The 20,098-nt window shown below is 38.8% G+C and overlaps 1 non-coding gene across 1 annotated transcript; it reads left to right on the top strand.

Moving 5' to 3' along the window:
* The first annotated feature begins 19,727 nt into the window (after positions 1-19,727).
* On the top strand, positions 19,728-19,834 carry LOC141716295 (small nucleolar RNA R71). Its single transcript, XR_012573008.1, has one exon. It is a non-coding gene; the product is annotated as a small nucleolar RNA R71 (small nucleolar RNA).
* The last annotated feature ends 264 nt before the right edge of the window (positions 19,835-20,098 follow it).

Genomic DNA, 20,098 nt, shown 5'->3' with positions numbered 1-20,098 from the left:
ACTTGAAGTAGAAATAAAACATGTTGCAGTTCTTCATAATACTTCAACCGAATTGCATTCTCTCTTATCTGGAATACTCTCCCATCTATCATAAAATAAAGCATTATGTCTTCTTTCAGCTTGGAATTGTAAACCATCTGTATAGACTCTAATTGATTTAGTCTTTCTGGAGTTGTCCCTACTCCTGTTTCAGAAAGAGGTGTAGGATCTAAGGTAGAGTTGTTTACTCTTTTCTCATCAGCATTACCCAGTCCTATTTTATCTCTAGCTTCCTTCCCTTGAAGCAATCTACCCTTAAAAACATTTGTTGAAGTCTTCATAGATTGAGCAGATTGTTAAGCTTTAGTAAACCCGGGTAGTAGAATTTTTGAAGGTTTAACATGAGCAATGTCAGAGGTTTCCTTTTCTTCTGATGTCAAGACAACTTGAGCTCTGTCAGAGGTTGCTTGAATATTTCTTTTCTTCTTCAAAATCAGAGTTGCATCTTCATCAGATTTTGCTTCTAGATCCATAGTTGGCATATATATTTTTACAGGTTCATCAACTTTTGCCTTACCCTTGAATCTAGGATCAACTTCCACCTGTGATTTGGACTTGGCCTTAGATACCTCAGTATATGTCCTCTCTTTGATCACAATGCCCTTAGGCTTAGGTGGTTTCTTTACAATGACTTGAGCTTTAGACTTTGACTTAGATTTGTCATTTTCAGCTTTCAGTCTAATCTCTTCTTCCTTCAGACTTTCAATATCCATGCCTGGATTGTCCTTTAGGAACAACCTTTTGGAGATCTCTTCATCAAGTTTCAGAGTTTGTTCATCAGAACTTATCCTTTTACCAGTATCAGAACTTGTTCTTTGACTTGTAGTTCTGGCTTCTCTTGACAAAGAGCCCCTGCCTTGACTTAGACCTCTACTCCTTTCAGAGTTTCCCTGGCCTTCATTATCATCATCCTTACCCTTCAGTGGTTGATCAGTTTTGCATTTGGACTTAATCACTTTCTCCCCCTTTTTGGCATCATCTGGTAGAAGCAGGGAGACAAGAAATTCCACAGAGTTTTGGATTTCATTGAGTTGGATTTGTTGAGCAGCTTGATTCTTTAAAATATCAGATATTTGAGCTTGCTACTGTTCTTGAGTCTTTTCTATATACCCAATGCGGTCAAAGGCTGGCTTAAAAAACCTTTTCTTGTCCAATTTGACATTCATATCTTGCTGAATCAGTGTTTCTTGAATTTTGTCCACCTTGGCTTGAGTTATTGAGTGTTGACCTTGAAGGTTCCTGGTACTCAATGCAGTAACTCTGAGCTGTGCTTTGAAGTCTTCATTCATCAGCATCTCATCAGCTTTAGCCAGGTGCTCAGCAAGAATATTTGCAGTAGGAACAAAATCAACTTTGTTCCACTCCTTGATCCATTTTCTTCCTCTAGAGGTTTCACTCCAAGGTACTGGTGCATCCTCTCTCACAAACTTCTTAATCAAATCAGCTTTATTAACTGTTTATAGAGGTCATGTCCTGAAGGACCAGCTGCATCAGTATTTACATTTGTAGTAGCTTCACCAGTATTATCAGCATTTACTTCAACAGAACTTGCAGAATCTTCAGTATCAGCATCTTGTGAAAGAATAACTGTATGTGAAGCAATAGAAGATTCATCTGCATGAACATCAGCATCTAGCAGTGGAGTTGCTGGTGAAGTTTGCTGAGGAATGGTTGGAGCTTCCAAGTACAGAACCTCAGGCACATTCAAGTTGTGAATATCTATTTCAGCACTTGTACCTGGAGTATCAGCATGTACTTGATCAATGATAGGAGACACGGGAGGTGTAGGCATGTATTCTTGAGTATTCTCTGGCTCTTGAATAGGAGATTTGTGAGCTTCAGTGAAGTCTGGTTTAGTAGTGGGAAGAGATTCAATCACAATTGGGTCTTTTGAGATCAGAGAATCCTGACCTCCTTCCTCAGCTGCTGCTTCCATTCCTTCTTCAGAGATTGATGATTCTACAACCCTCCTTGCTCTTTGCTTTTTAAGTCTCCTAGCTGATGGAGAGGCTCTGGGAGCTTCATCATCAGAGTTTAGCTTTCTAAGCCTTTTTAGGGGCCTAAAACTCCCAGTTTTTTGAGCTTTCTGAGAAGAGACCTTCTCAGCTACTTCAACAACAGGTTCTGATGGTTGAACCTGTACCTCATCATCAGACTCATCTCTTAAAATCATCTTCCTTCTTTTCTGCTGTGACTGAGGTACCGTCTTAGTCATCTTTGCTCTAGAAGGAGAAGGCTTCACTTGATTATGTGCTGCTGGTTGTGGTTGCTATGTTTGATGAATGGTTGGTTCTGATGGCTGTTGTGTATTGGTGGGTTGGACATCAGGATATTGCAATGAATAGGTATCATAATCAGCATTTACCAGAGCTTGCTTTATTGATAAAGGAATCCTAAGGGGTCTCAAAACTCCCTTCTTATTGTCAGCAGTTAAGAGATCAGTAAAAGCCCTCTTAGCTAACCTAAAAGGTTCTATATGTTCACTTGCTGGTTATGGTTCTTCTGATGTATAGTAGCTGTAAATTAACTGACAAAACCTAGCAAAGTAAACTACATTCTTGTCCTCTTTCATTCTATCTCCTATAAAACATAACACAGTCTTTGCATAATCAAAATGAGACTGGTTTAGGAGTGCATACCCAATTTGTTGTGTCAGAATAGGAATGGCATCAAAATTTGAGCACTTGTTAGCAAACGTCTTCGTGATGCAATCGAAGAAGAAGCTCCATTCCTTTCGAATATATGGGCGTTTGAGTTGACCCAACTTAGCCAAACTTTGTTCATACCCAAGATTAGCCATCTTTTGCTGTAGCAATGGCTCCTCAACAGCAGAACTGAATTGACAGTTTTCGGGTAGGTTTAGAGCTTTTAGAACTGTGGCCGGAGAAACAACATTCTCAACCTCCTTTGCTGTAAACACAATGCTTGGAGTCCCATGCTTACCACCATTATCATAAAGTCCCGTACACAAAAATGTCAGAACATGAATTCCAGATAAATAGGATGGCGGCGTCAAAGCGAACCCAATTTCACTATGAGATAAGAAATCCCGAATATAATGAAGTTTCGAAGGAGCTTCACTCTTAGTGAGAATGGCAGCATAGTTGTTGGGGACGAACTTTGCCCCATTAAAGATTATATCCTTGGGTGCCATTGAAAAAGAGTGAGAATTTAGAGTGCCTGAAATGTGTTTGATAAAATGTCTGTATAAAAAACAGTCAGAGAATATGAGAAAATAAGAAAAAGAGAGAGAGAGAGTATAGAAAGAAATTTAAGTAAAAGATTTTAAAATCTTTTATCTCTTTTACTTATACGCTCCACTTGACAGCAGTTATTGAGAAGTGGAACAGACTTTACACCTGTCAGCCATGCAGTAGTTAAGACAGTAGTTAATGGGCACGGGAAATAAGTAATGATTACTATGCACATGCAGTTTTTCAAAAAAACTGTTCCCACTAAATAAGTAATTATGATTGTCTTTATCTCACTTAAACCAATATTCTGATAAAATATAACCGTTCAAGTATTGACAAAAAATAAATCAATTAAATAAATACTGCCACGTAAGCATCAGATGTTGATTATTATCAGAATTTAAATGTCATCAGAATATGGCTCCTGTACTCAAAAAGTGAATGTTTATTTCTGTAATTCTTCACACAAATACTGATATGGTTTCCCATAACTTAATCATCAGAACTTCCATCAGAACTTATCCTCAGAATTTATGCAACTGACACTTAAACTGTTCATCTAAAATAACATTGATCACCACAGTAATATTCATCATTCATATGGAGTGTAAGTGTGTGCTTTAAGCTAAATATCAAACAAAGAGTAAAGTCTGATTCACTTCAGTACATCTTAGAAATAAGGCATAACTAAGAACTTTGCCCAAAATCTGTCATTAGTCTGAAGTCTACTATAGAATGAGTTCATGCATGAGTTCACCTCAACTGTTTTGTGCTCATTTTATGCATCTTTTGACATTCTTTTTCACAGGAGCTCCTCAGTGTAAGTGAGTCACAACTGCTTATCAGAATTTATGCTATTATCAGAGTATTTCTCCAGTAATCAGAGAATGTGAAAAGTCACCAAATTTTTTTTTTCTAATGCATATTACTTAATACCAGCAATGCACTTGGGTCTTCCCTTTCACATACATTTTTCTCTAGATCTCAAAGGAGTACCTGATATTTATTTCTTTTCTTTACTTTTTCTTTTGATAAGTGAGGCTTATCAGCACTTAGTACATTCATGAGATTTACCAACATCAGAACTTAACAGATAAGAAGCATTATTCTAGTTTTTGACTTAGTAATAAGATACACAAAGTAAACCTAACCAAGCTCAATATCAGAATTTGCTTGTGTTAAAAGATTTCCACATAAACAATTACTTCAAATATGGGATCTTTAGTATATTAGAGACTATTAGGTCAGCATCTAGCACATTATCCTCATTGGATTGAATAGTCACAGAAACATTCATATCACTATCAGAGTTTAGAAATTCATATCAGACAACAATCAACACTTAGGTAAATTACAATTTAAGCACAGATTATATAAAAAGAGTAATATCTGTAAATACTGATCATAAAGTCTGATGTATCAGAACATAAACTAAACAGATTTAGAGAAAGAACCTGAAACCATTCCAAGTTCATTTACCAATCTTGTAAAAGTAGCTTCACACAGTGGTTTTGTGAAGATATCTGCTAGTTGTTGATCTGTTGGAACAAAATGCAATTCCACTGTACCTTCCATCACATGTTCCCTTATGAAGTGGTACCTAATACTGATGTGCTTTGTCATTGAGTGCTGAACTGGATTACCTGTCGTGGCAATAGCACTTTGATTATCACAGTAAATAGGGATTTTAGAAAATTCTAACCTATAATCCAGTAACTGATTCTTCATCCAAAGAATTTGTACACAACAGCTTCCTGTAGCAATGTACTCTGCCTCTGCAGTTGATGTGGAAATTGACTTTTGTTTCTTACTAAACCAAGAAACTAATCTGCCTCCAAGAAATTGGCATCTTCCACTTGTGCTTTTTCTGTCAATTTTGCACCCTGCAAAATCTGCATCTGAGTAACCTATCAGCTTAAAGTCTGATTCCCTAGGATACCACAATCCTAGATCAGCTGTACCCTTAAGGTACTTGAAATTTTTTTTCACAGTTGTTAAGTGAGGTTCTCTTGGATCTGCTTGAAATCTTGCACAAAGACATGTAGCATACATAATATCAGGTCTACTTGAAGTTGGATAGAGTAGTGAGCCAATCATACCTCTGTAATCAGTAATATCTACTGATGTACTAGTATCCTTATCCAATTTTGTTATAGTGGCCATAGGATTGGATGCACTTGAACAGTCTTGCATTCCAATTTTCTTCAACAAATTTCTAGTGTACTTAGATTGATAAATAAAAGTTCCTTCTTCATTCTGCTTGACTTGGAGGCCCAGAAAATAGCTAAGTTCTCCCATCACACTCATTTGATATCTTGACTGCATTAGCTTGGCAAACCTTTTACAAAGTCTGTCATTTGTAGAACCAAAAATGATATCATCAACATATATCTGCACCAAAAGTAAGTCCTTTCCATAGTTGAGATATAATAAAGTTTTGTCAATAGTCCCTCTGTTAAATCCACTTTCCAGAAGAAACTGAGCTAATGTCTCATACCATGCTCTTGGAGCTTGCTTAAGGCCATAAAGTGTTTTATCAAGTCTGTAGACATGATTAGGAAATTTTGAATCTACAAAACTTGGAGGTTGTTCAACATATACTTCTTCTTCCAATTCTCCATTAAGAAAAGCACTTTTTATATCCATTTGAAGGACTTTGAACTTTTTGTGAGCAGCATAAGCCAAAAATATCCTTATGTCTTTCAATCTAGCAACAGGTGCAAATGTTTCATCATAATCAATTCCCTCATGTTGAGAATATCCTTTTACAACCAGCCTTGCTTTATTTCTTGTAATTATGCCATAACTATTAGTTTTGTTTCTGAACACCCATTTTGTACCAACAACTGATCTGTTTTTTGGTCTTGGCACTAGGGTCCATACTTTATTTTTTTCAAATTATCAATCTAAAATGAAAAATTTCCAAGTAAGGGTGGATACTTTGATAATATCTTACTACAAAAAATCCCAACTAAAAATATTTAAGGAGATGATTAAGTGAAGCACTAAATTGATGATATCCATAGTAACATCCATCATCTTCCCCAACGTCAAATAGGATAAATAGCTGCAACTAGACATCAAAAGTGATTGAGCTGAGCAAGGACATCTTTTCTGAATATGTGGAAAGAGATATACCTAATAAATAAAACTCGGCTTGAAATTTTTGCTCCATCTTTTGAACATAAAGAAAAAAATTTGGAAGCATATTTATCTGAACAAGGATATTTTTTCTGAATATGTAGAAAGAAATGTTGATAACAAATAGAACTCGATTTGAAATTTTTGTTCCATCTTTTGAACATAAGAAAAAAATTTGGAAGCATGTCATCGGTTGTCGCCAACTATTCACATATGATGATCCCTTTTCAAAATAGAGATAAATTAAATTTCAGAACATTGAAATGCTATTTTATTGATTACCCTGAACATTTTATGGGTTATAAAATTTTATAAGAAAGAGTTGAGAATAATTGAAAGTAGAAATGCTTTTTTCATAGAGAATTATAAGGAAGAAGAAAATGTGGTGGAGGGTACATGCCTCTAAATTTTATTGATGATAATATGGTTCCTTCAGAAAATATTGATATGTGTGGAATGGCCGAGAGCAGGCCTTTTTGGATAGAATAAGATCCAAATAAGAATAGTGAATCAGATTGCAATGCGGGTAATGAACTGGATGGATAACTATTATGTTTATGATAGTGAAGTATCTTGTTTCTCGGCAGACATGGATGTTAGGAATTAGTTTCGGTTTTTGATGATTAACAACACACATAACACAATTTACCTATTTCATTTACTATAACAATCAATGTTTATTCGTCTTAATATATAACGATGATATAGTAGCCTATCAGAGTATAACATTTTCAATATCTGTAATTATCAAACTCTAATATGGTAAAACATGTTAAAAGTTATTTTTGTAACACTTTTTTTTTGTATTCCATATTTGTTACCGAATATAATGTTCACTAGTAGTCCTATTTACTCAGTGAATACATAGAATAAGATGGTTAACTGTAAATATAAAATTTCATGTAATTCTGTATAAATAATATGAATATCAATGACTAGTGAATAATTACATTTAAATGCTGAAACTGTTCAACGACTAACAAGATCAACACAATAGCTAAGCTGATCAAGAACACAATCGATAGCTAAAAGCATCAAGCAGCCATTGATAATGACAACACAATATCCATTAATAAAGTCTGAAAAGTCGCATTGGGTTGATCGGAATCTCAACAAAGTGGAAGCTAAGGCAAATTGTGTATTTTCTTGGAAAACTAGAAGATTAAGAAACATTCCATTTCGGTACAAGCAAATTGGTAGATTTAAAGATGCTGTCTTTCAAAGACAAATCTATCCAGTTTGGATGAGTCATATGCGATACGAGACCTAAATCATAGATATAATATTGTTGACTAGTAAGACGTAACTTGATAAATTTATAAATCAAGTGTAGTAGTGTTTAGAGTTTAAGAAATAAGAGATAGTAAAAAGAAAGTGTATTTTTCTTTTTCTTTGAGCGTTAACGAGAGAAGTTCTTAAAAGAAAACACTGCATTTGCAGCTGCTTAATTACTTTGTAATTTGAAAATTATTTTTATAATATATACCTCTAGTTATATGATCAAACAAACCAATTGAAATTTTAAATTTTGGTGTCTTTTCATAACTGTTGATATAGTTTCCGTTTCATTAGAGTATAAGTTGCGAATTCATTTCAAGAATTTATGATTTGTATTCAACCCCCCATTTTCTACAAATCCCATTGTGATTGTTTACAAATAACAGCGGATATTGAAGATTCTATTGATCCAACTTCTTACTCGGAGATGATGAGATTTCAAGAATCTGATTCATGGATGGAAGTCATGAAATTGGAGATTGATTCTATTAAAAAGAATGAAGTGTGTGAGTTGTGTGATCTGCGAAAAGATAGAAAATTCATAGGTCGTAAATGGATTTTAAAACGTAAAAAAAAGGCATCTGGTTCTTTTGAAAAATTTAAGGCTCGTCTAATTATTAAAGGTTCTAAACCAAAACTAGGAATAGACTATCTGGATACTTATTCTTTAGTGGCGATGTTTGCATTAATAATAATTATATTGGTTTTGGTAGCTTTTCTTGATTTGGAACTTTACCATATGGATGTAAAAATGATTTTTCTTAACGGAGAATTGTGAGAATATATATATATATATATATATGGATCAACCTGATGGGTTTCAGGTTCAAGGACAAGAAGACAAGGTCCACAAGTTAAAGAAGTCAATATATGGACTAAAGCAAGTTTCTAAAGATTGGAATCTCAAGTCTCACGAGGTTGTGTTCAATTTAGTTTTGCAAAGATTAAATTATATAATTATGTCTATATTTTAAGAAGTGGGAGTCGATTTGCAATTTATCAGTGTTATAGGGAGAATTTCGTATAACAGTGCGGAGGTTAATGGGTGGAATAGGGATCAAGGACGGTGTTTGAAGGCGGAGGAAGGTTATGTATGGTGGTGGCTAAGCTTGTATGTTAACTCCTTAAGAAAGAATAAGTTTTCTTATTCTCTATCAAGTGTCGACTCATATCTCATACAAGTGCCTACGTACCCTATTTATAGGGATCAAGCCTCACGTAGTTCTTGGGGAACAAGTCACGTAGGCTAGGGTTAGGGTTTTCCAACCCATGCAGCCCAAGCCCACGACAAATTCAGGCCTTCAGCCAAATAGTCACGTAAATCTCGACCGGCTCCACACGCTTCCTACAATCTCTCGGCATCTCCGCATTTCTTCACATAACTGTAGGAATAACCCGTGTAAGCCCTGAAATCTACGAGCAACTCAGTCATCTATGAGTCAATTACCATGTTGCACATAAAGTCCTTTAATACGGGCCGGCCTGGTTACCTCAGCCCGCACCACCTTCCTTTTCAAATACTACAATGTTATCTCTGTTTTCATAAGATATGGGCTTATGGGCCCAACCCGCGTATGGGCACCTAAGCCCAGCCCGCGTGTGGGCAACCAAGCCCAGCTCGAGTACTGTCACCTGAGCCAATCTCGCGTGAAGTCACCTGAGCCCACCTCGCGTGTGGACACCAGATGGCAAGTGTGAGCCTACCTTACAAATGTGAGCCCAGCTCGCGTGTGGGCACTTGAGCCCAACTCGCGTATGAGAGCCTAGATGATAAGTGTGAGCCCACCTTACATGTGTGAGCCCAGCTTGTATGTCATGAGCCCAGTTCGCACGTGCTGGCCCAAGTCATATTAATCCACGATTTCAGCCCACACATGAGAGCCCAGCCATTCAATGTTCCCATGGGGACCTGTTTAGGGCCCATGACCGAAAGCGGGCATAACAACTACCCCCCAAAATTCCTGATCGCATCTTGAGGCTAGGAATTTTTCCAGCATTAGCTTTTTATGGCATGGAAAGTGCGAGCCCACGAGGTCGCACCAAACCGCCTCAAGAGGCCTTGCCTCACATGCCTTTCAACGATCATGTGTTTGAACACATGACAACTGTTGGACAACTGGGGTAGGGATTCGTGTCGTCATTTGAGATGGTGACATGTGTCGCTTCCCCTTTCTCTCTCCTATCCCCTATAAATATGTGACATTTCAATTCTTTTCTCATATTTCCAAGAACACTTAACAAAACTCTGCCCAATTTTCTCAAGGATCTACCATGGAGAAAATCATCATCTCCACTAGAACTGTCTACTGACGGCGATATTCTCCGGGAACAGATTCATCAAGATCATCTTATACTTCACCTACAGGTACCCCTTCGATCCTTACTTATCCATATTCATTCATGTTCTTCATACACACCATGCGAGCACACGCCACCTATTCGATGTGAGCCCACACACAATCACGACAAGCGACGCGAGCTCGTTTTCTCGCTTAGATACCTAGGTGCGATCCTGTGTGAGATGTGAGGAAACTTAGGTGCGACCCCAGACTTGTTTTTGCTTTCTTTTTAGGGCCACACACTAATTTTCACCATCATTTACAGATGTCAAGTGCATCTTCAGCCCGCTCATATGGATCATCTCGCTCTTCCTCGAGCCCGGCTCGCACCTCTACCAGCCCGGTTCATTCTTTAGCCACTCCGTCTCCACTAAATCAATATCCACCCGAGCAGCGAGTCTCGAAGGAATTTTAATGCGAGCTGACTTCACTCTCTGGCCATCTCAGCCAATCCATTTCCCCTGGCTCTACTATCACCCCCCAAAGGGCCCTGAATATTTCCAGAGTTAAGAACTCAATGTGAGCAGGAGGCTCCAGCTCGCTTAATATTCACCTCGACCCGAACCCTGAAGATTACACCAGGGAGAAGAACATTAATGATTGGAGAAACAGGCTTACGGATCTCTTCAATATACCTGCTTCCCTTGGGGTGGAGGAGCTGTTAAATTGCGAGCCCGCTCCCTTGGATAAAGAACGAGCTGAGGAGATTCTAAGAGAAATGGCTGAAGAGAGGGCAGACCGCCTGAGGCAAGCTGCAGCCAACAACCATGACCCCATTCACCACGACTAAGAGTCCACTGACAGCGACCTGTGAAGTGCATACTACGACACCAAGAAGAAGGGAAAGGAGCCTGTAGCTGTAGAATATCCCATCTTGGGGCTTGAGGGTGAAGAGGATGGCTCGCATTGGTCCTATGATTCTCCTCAAAGCGAGGAGGTGGCAGATGTTACAAGGTAATTTAAGATTTGTAACTATAACTACATCCCCGCGGCTTCTCCTGAATCCTATGTGCCTCCTGCCCAGCCTGAGCTCGAAGGTGAAATAATTATCAAAAAGCAGATTATTCCTGATGGGGAGGAAAGCTCAACTGCAACCGAGGAGGTTAAGGTGCTCGCTTGCCGTGATCTGCCCACCTCGCTTACTCAGAAACATCTGGCCGAGCACATTGAGCAGTTCCAGCTCGAGGGCCACGTTGTCTTGCCCCTGCCTCAAATGAGATGCTACAGATTTAACTATCCGGAGAATGGAAGCAGGGTGCTTCGCATGGTCTTGTCTACCTTCCTGCTAAGGTTAGGAATCTCCTATCCCCTTCATCCCTTCATCAAGGATGTCTGCGAGTACTACCAGCTCGCACCCTTGCAGATCAACCCAAATGGATACCGGGCTGCCCTCGCATTGTACATCATGTACAACAGATACGGGTTTCCTCCTCTTTCAGCGAGGTAACTGGGATACTTCCTTAATCTAAAGTATTCTCCTAACGAATTTGGATATTTCTACTTTTTTGTCTGGTCGTGCTTCAACAAAAAGAACCTCATCCACAATGGGCCGAGCAACTCAGGAAAGTGGAAGAGCCCTTATTTGTATATCCACGAGGTGCCTCGCGTCCAGACTCACTTTTATTACAATCCATGTAAGTCTTCCCTGGCCGCTCTTATCTTTTCTACCATAGTTCTTTCTTTTAACAAAAAATGTTTTTACTCATCTCCAGCCACCCCGCCTCGCACTATCCTTGTGGGACAAGAGAAAATAAATGCGGACAACCTTCTAGATCTTCCTAAGATGGACAGGGATATTCAAAAACTCATAACGACCTCGAACTTGGTCGCGTGTGGGTTTTTGAAGGAGGGAGTGAGGCTGACTCCTCAAAAGAAGAAATCTAAGAAGAGGACCAGAAAGGGTAAGAATAATTGTCCGGAATGTGCGAGCCTGTCTGCTCGCATGTGCGAGCTCGAGTGCTCGCATGTTTATATTTCCTGCATGCATCTTACTTCACATTACACTTTAATTTTCTGCATTTTTAATCTTCTCGCATCGCTTCTTTCCATTGTATTTTGTTGTGACTAATTCATCACTTTATTGTTTTCTTTTCAGAAATGGCTATCTCCCCTATCCCTTTTATGGAAGAGGCTGAGCAAGCTGCGGCTTCGGGTCCGGTTCAGCCAGCGGCTGCAACCACAATGGCTCACTCTCAAGGTAACCCTCCAGCCCGCATGACTACTCTGACTGAGCATCTCAGGGGCTCAGGACCTTCTCCTCGGCTGAAAAGGCATAGAGGCCATAAAGAGGGAAAAACTGGCGAGCCTGATCCAAAAAAGGCTGCTCCATCGGCCCCTCTCCCCACTTCTTCTTTTGTCAACACGGTCACGTCCACATTTGGCCGGCTCGCTCAAGGTCACATCAGCGACCAGGATGTGAAAGATTGGACCTTCTCTTCTCTTGAGGCCAATCAGGACGCACTAACCCGGGACGCGGCTGAGGTGTACCACCGTCAGCTGTCTAAGGCTCGAGAAATGTGAGCCTTCATCCAGACCAATATAAAGCTCGACTCTAAGGTCAAGTCTCTTCAGAGCAAGGTCGTTGAACATGGGCAAGACAAAGTTAAGCTGGTGAATACTTATAATCAAAAGATGCTCGACCTGAATGCTGCTAATGAGAAGGCCTTAAGGGAGCAGAAGGAGGCTCACGACCTGGCCGCGGATGCCTGGAAAAAGGAGAAGGATAGCCTCAAGGAGAGGGTGCTCGAGCTGGAGGGGTCAGTTTCTGCCCTGACCGAGGGCCGTGAGGCCGCCCTCGCTGATGCCAGGAACCTAGGGGCCAGGAACTTCATGAAAATCTTCATCTGTAAGGTTCCTGACTTTGATTGGGGGGCTTTGGGTGTGAGCACAGCTAAGCACGCTGAGAAGCTGAAGCTGGAGATGGAAAGGGATGCCCAAATTACTGAGGAGGCCCGGCTCGCAGCTGAGGAAGCCCGGGTTGCTGATGATGAAGTTCGTAGGGAGGCAGAGGCTGATCAGCCTTAGTGTAACTTTATTTTAGAACTAGACTTTTGACTGGGTAAGAGGGCACCCTTCTCGCCTCGCATTTTTATTTTAAATATTCTGCCTTGAGGCATAACCTATTTATCTCTTGTTTGTATAAGATTCCAAGTCTTTTATGCCCGCATTTGTCTTTACTATGCTAGCTGGTTTTCTTTATTTCATGTAAACTTACCATGCCCCTACTGACCAAAAGCTATCATAGCCTGTTACGCACAAAGCATGCGCTAATAATTCACGCAAGTATACGCGTTCGCAAGTAATATAGAATAATTTCTAGTTCATTCCCACAGAGACTCAGACTAATTATGTTTAATTAACACTTACTCACCAATATATGATTACTTCTCAATGTCAAGACAATAACACTTAAGGTTAATTAACTAATTAATAACAACAAAAATTAAACACTTAATTGACACTTGAATTAAAAATATTAAACACACATGAGATCATAACTTCATTACTACTTCCTTCAATAGTCATTGTTATTACCCTTAGCATGTAACGGTGATGACATTAATCGAACAACACGAAACTGATAAAAGCCAACTTTCGTTGCACCAGTACCATTCTACCAAGCATCCACAATTAAGATAGAAGTTGAATAGGCATCAATTATGTTGAGACCCTATATATCTACAGAATTTGACAACATAATGATTTAAGCACAAATTATTCATTATGATTACACTGGGCAAGTAAAACGGTTAGAGTTACCCATTAATCATGCATACAATACATGAACCTATGCTAGCATGGCAAGTTCTAAATCTCAAGATTCACTGTCACTTCACAAGAGATTAACAGACTATCTTACATGTTCGCGACACACATAAGACGAATAAGCACAACCTATACTAGATATGATGCAATCATCACATACCAAGGTATTAAACAATTAACCAAAGAAATCCATAGTAAATCCGCAATGATCCTATAATCACGATTAGCCCATGATAGAACTCATCATCACCATGGGTTCATATATAAATGTTAGTCCCTTAACAATATGACAAGAATTACAGAAGGGGGGTTGAATGGAATTCTTGAAACTTTTTCTTTCAAATAAAAATTGCTCTAACTCGAATATATATATAAGTGTGAATTGATTAGTACAATGCGGAATAGTTACTTAAATGAATCAAAACACAAGTAATTAAAAACAAGAGTCTTTAAAAACTTTCTGGTGGATTTGAATGATTCCACCAGAGATATATATTATATATCGAGAGAACCCTGTGTGCAAATTGCTCACAGCTGCTTACAAATATTGAACAACTAAGAGTACAGAGAAATGCTAAGAATTCTGCTTACAAATGTTTCTCTGCTTGTATCTTGGATAATTCCCTAGTTGCTACTTTTTGGTTTATATATATCACCAAAATTACAAAGTAATGAGACATGATAATAAAACAAAAACTATCTAGTCTATTACAATGCTACTTCATTACTCTATTCCAGCATCTTTGAATATCTTCATAATAGCATGGAAATGGCAATGCTTCTTTGTTCTCGAAAACCCCGTTGAATAGGCTACCACATTCCATTTGCATCCACTCGACGCATGTGACTGTGTTGTCACTGTCAACAAATATATGAATTCTTTATCCGTCGGGTTCATGATCATCCGTCGAGTTATTGATCATCCGTCGAATTCATTGTTTGTTCATCCATCAGGTAGCAGTCAGACACTGACTTCATTTCACTTATACAGAATTACAAGACATCATCTATGTACAATTAATCAACCTATTCTGCATATCTAACTGACGTCAACATGACTCAAATACTACTACAGATTCTAAACAATGTGTATGCAGAAATGTGCTACAGACTTATTGTTACATAAGTGTTAGGGCGAAAACACGCGTTAATATTCACGCAAGTATACGCGTTCGCAAGTAGTATAAGATATAAATCAAATTCATTCCCACAGAGACTGGTTTAGGTTAAGTTCAATTTATGCACCTATGCAACAATGTATGGTTATCGCTCAATGCTAAGACAAATAACAATTGGGTTTTTATTAAACTAAGAGATTATACTAAATAACATTAACTAAGAGAATTGAGGTTGAATTAATATATATGACAAACATGGGATTCTAACTTCATTAAATACTTCATTCAAAGTCATTGTTCTTAACCTTAGCATGTGATGGTGCTGACACTAATCAGATAACACGAAACTGATAAACGCCAACTTTCGTTGCACGAGTACCAGTCTACCAAACATCCACAAAAGAGATAGAAGCTGAATAGGCACCAATTATATTGAGACCCTATATGTCTATTAAATTTGACAACATAACGGTTTAAGCACAAGTTATCGATAATGATTACATAGGGCAAGTAAAACGGTTAGAGTTACCTACGAATCATGCATACAATACATGAACCTATGCTAGCATGGCAAGTTCTAAACCTCTATATTCACTGTCGCTTCAATAGAGATTAACATGCTATCTTATATGTTAGCTACGCACATAAGACGAATAAGCACAACCAATACTAGGATATCATACAATCACCACACACCAAGATATCGAAATAATTAACTATTGAAATCCATAACTAAATCCGCTAGAACCCCATGACAACGATTAGCCCATAATCGAACTCATCGTCACCATGGGTTCCAATGAAAGCATGGTATAAAACAAGGTCTTAATAAACTGAATAATAATTAAAGTACGAATAAACGAGATCTAGGTTCAACAAGAACGAAAAGAGCATCCAAAGTTACAACTAATTCAAATAATCACAAGTTGAAAATAAGATCTTCTTTTTCGGAGTTGTTCTGTGCTTCTAGGTCTTATCCTTGGTATCCCAATCTTCCCGGATGATGAAAACCTTTTTTTTAAGTATATATACACCCCTAGTGGACCTGGACCCTTAAAATCGTCAAATTCCACTCAAAAAAGGCTTTTTCAGCGAAATCAGTGACCAGCCGCGCCCTGAGTGGCCGATCAGCTCTCCTGAGCGGACGCTCAGCTCTTCTGAGCGGGCGCTCAGCTCTTCTGAGCGGGCGCTCAGCTACAGACTGGGAAAATATTCTGATGAATCTTGTTTTGGCCATAACTTGAGTTCAACTCGTCAGAATTAGGCGATTCAACAGCCCACGCGAAGCTATTGAGATTCTCTATAACTTGACAATGGCCTTGGCTTCCAAATATGATCACTTTTCATCATATTTCCTTTAAAAGCTCTTTTCTTCATATAACTGATACCTGAAATGCAATAACACAAAAACACATCAAAATACCAACAACTTGAGTCCAAAACACCAATTTAAGCTTGTAATAAAGCATTCCAAGTGGATATAAAATCCACTTATCACACCCCCAAACTTGAATCGATGCTTGTCCTCAAGCATAAACAGACTCAAAACTGCAAAACAAACCTAATGCATTAATGCAACTATGTGAATGCAACTAAATGATAATGCAATCGATCCCCTCAGAATAACCATAACCAAATGAATAAACCAATGCCTCTAAGAATGCAATAACTTGAAACAGAGTTCGAATAAATCCCATAAACCAACTCACAAACCAGAAACGTGCGTGTGTGGATGCTTAACATATATACTCTCGATACTAGATCAATAAGCATAACTTATCAATCATCGAAACAATCAAAAGTTTATAAACAGAATAGATAATAAACGCATTATGACTCACAACACCTCCTTTCTACTAGAGTTATACAAGGATTCACACTATTATTGAACACATAACAAAGATGCTTATTTGATCGTGCAATGAATGAGGTCCCAAAAGACTTATACAATAATACCCATGTAGCGAGCGTTAAGTTAGCGTATCACAGACTATAAAAGCCTTAGGGCACTAGGCACAAAGTCCCCTAGAACTTAATAACTCGAGTATTAAAGAGCTCACTCTTGATCAATTATGCATAAACACATACTTTTTATCTTTCTTTTTTTTTTTTTTTTTTTTCCTTTTTTTTCAACAATTTCTGAATGAGTGCGTTTCGCTCCATCTCATTCAACCCTAGACTACTCATAAAAATATGAGCCGGCTACTAGCCATTTGACGCCTAGCCTTACCACAACTAGCAATGAAATCCAAGTTTTTCTCCAGATAAAAAAATCAGTGTTCTTACGTCATTACAAGAATATCACAAATTCTAAATATAACCAAGTGATTAAATCTCAACAACAAACAAGTATGATCATGATCTAGATCAAAAGCAACCCTATAAGACTTGTGAAAATATTTGTTTCCGACATGCAAATCAATTCATTAAGACTTAAACATCCCTCTATTCGTCATCACCACACTTAAATCAATATCAACTTATCAAATATCATAGTTCATCTTAAGGGATCATGCTAAATATGCATGCAAATGCAACTATATGAAATCATATAAAAACAAACAAATATGTCCTAAATGAATAATCATGCAAAAATATGAATGAACTAAAACTAAACATGCAATATGAATCTATATGGACACACACAAACTAATCCTTACATTATCACCCCCAAACTTAAAATTTTCAATATCCTCATTGAAGGTAATAATAATGATTTCAGGCATACCTAATTAGCGGGAGAGTCACCCTCGTCGAGTGGAGGATCAGGTGGCCAATCAACCTCGCCACCAGTGTCTCAAACAACAATACCGAAAGCATGTGTCAAATCTGCAGCAAAATGACGGTGAATGTCGTGCATGGCCTCCATACGCCTAATTACTCGCCTGTACTGCTCATCACCAACACCAGTCCTATCAACTACCTGTTGCACATGAGAAGAACCCTCTGTAGGCACTAGAGGATCCGTTCGGCTACCCTATTCATCATCAAAGATATATCCCAACCCCTTGTTAGGGGGTGCACCTAAGAATGAATAACTCAAGTGATCTGGTAGTGCATGAAGCTCAAGTGTGGAAACATCTTCAATAGACGGCTCGAGACGGTCTTGAGAAAATTTCAGCTCTGCTAACCCAAGAGAATCGAATGGCATATCCAACTTCATCTTCCATGGAGGTGCATTCAAAACATGCAGTTGCTCTAGTTTAAAGCACTCCTCTTTAGCTGTGGGTAACTTTATTTCCTTGAACACATTAAAAGTGACCTTTTGATCGTAAACCTTCATCGAAAGCTCTCCTTTTTGCACATCGATCATAGTTCGGCCTGTAGCCAAGAATGGTATTCCCAAGAGAATGGGAATCTTCTTATCTTCCTCGAAATCAAGAATTACAAAGTCAGCAGGAAAGATGAGTTTATTCACCTTGACCAAGACATCCTCCACTATACCTCGTGGATAAGCGATGGAACGGTCAGCTAGCTGCAATGACATGTATGTTGGTTTCGGATCAGGCAGACCAAGCTTCTTGAAGATAGATAAGGGCATCAGATTGATGCTAGCTCCTAAATCACATAAACACTTGTCGAACGACAAGTTTCTGATGGTGCAAGGAATAGTGAAGCTTCCAGTATCTTTAAGCTTCGGAGGCAACTTCTGTTGCAGCACAGCACTGCATTCCTCCGTTAGAGCAACGGTCTCTAAGTCATCGAGCTTCACTTTTCGAGAGAGAATACCTTTCATAAACCTCGCATAGCTAGGCATCTGTTCAAGAGCTTCAGCGAAAGGTATGTTGATATGAAGTTTCTTGAACACCTCCAGAAACTTCTCAAACTACTTATCCAGCTTTTTTTTCTGCAGCCTTTTAGGAAAAGGAGGTGGAGGATAAATCTGTTTCTCCCCTGTATTACCCTCAGGAGGAGTGTGTTCCACAGTAGTCTTCCTTGGTTCCACCTCTACTTCCTTCTGCACATCTTCTTCAGCTAAAACTTCAGATTCTGGAACTTGAGACTTTTCAGGCTCTTCGTCTTGCTGAATTTGGGGGCTTACAACCTTTCCAGACCTTAAGGTGATGGCGTTCACCTGTTCTTCAACTTCCCTCTTGCCTGGATTGGCTTCTATATCACTAGAAAGCGTTCCTGGTGGTCGATTCAATAAGGCATTAGCAATTTGCCCTATTTGGTTCTCCAGAGTCTTGATTGAAATAGCCTGACTTTGGCATATAAGAGCCTGGTTTTTACACATAACCCTTAACTCCTCCAATTCAGATTTTTCATTCGAAGATAGACCTGCATCATTAGTTTGTTGTTGAAGGTGGAGTTGTTGTCTTGGTGTAAATTGTTGCTGAAAACCAGGAGGGTTAAATAGCTTATTTGCAAACTACTGGAACGGCTGTTGCATCGCATTCTGATTGTTGCTCCAGCTGAAGTTAGGATGATTCCAGTTGTCAGGATAATAAGTGGCAGGAACGGGCTGCTGCGATCTCTGAAAGTTGCTCACAAACTGAGCTGAGTCACTAGATATAGCGCATTGCTCTGTCCCATGCGGACCTGCACATAGCTCATAAACACTGGTTATCTGCTTAACACCATAGTTTGCCAGAAAATCGATCTTCATAGACAACGCCTTTAGTTGAGCAGTGATAGTCGTAGCTGTATCCACCTCAAGTACTCCTGCTACCTTGCCCTGTGGACATCTCTGGGTTGGATACTGATATTCATTAGCAGCCATCAGTTCAATTAGATCATATACTTCCTTATAGGTCTTTGCCCATAATGCTGCGCCTGTTGCTGCATCGAGCATGGGTCTGGACTGTTCTCCCAACCCATTCTAAAAATAAGTGATGATCATCCAATCAGGCATTCCATGATGAGGACACTTCCTAAGCATCTCCTTATAGCGCTCCCAAGCTTCATATAAAGATTCTCCTGATTGCTGCGCAAATTGAGTAAGAGCATTTATGAACCCATGATGACGATAAGTGCTATTATGGGCTAATCGTGATCATGGGGTCGCAACGGATTTACTATAGAATTCTTTAGTTAATTGTTTAATACTTTAGTGTAACAGTCTCAGCTTCACAGCATCTTCAAAAACACCGTTGAACTTGAAGGTATCGCAGATCTCAATGAAATCCCTAATGTGCATATTGGGGTCTTCCGTTGGAGAACCCCCAAACTGGACTGAAGTATGTACCCATTGAATTATGCTAGGCTTAATCTCAAAGCTATT

The sequence above is a fragment of the Apium graveolens genome, chromosome 3 (assembly GCF_009905375.1).
Source record: "Apium graveolens cultivar Ventura chromosome 3, ASM990537v1, whole genome shotgun sequence".
In the NCBI taxonomy this organism is placed as follows: domain Eukaryota; kingdom Viridiplantae; phylum Streptophyta; class Magnoliopsida; order Apiales; family Apiaceae; genus Apium; species Apium graveolens.
This window is presented reverse-complemented; position numbering and strand designations above follow the sequence as displayed.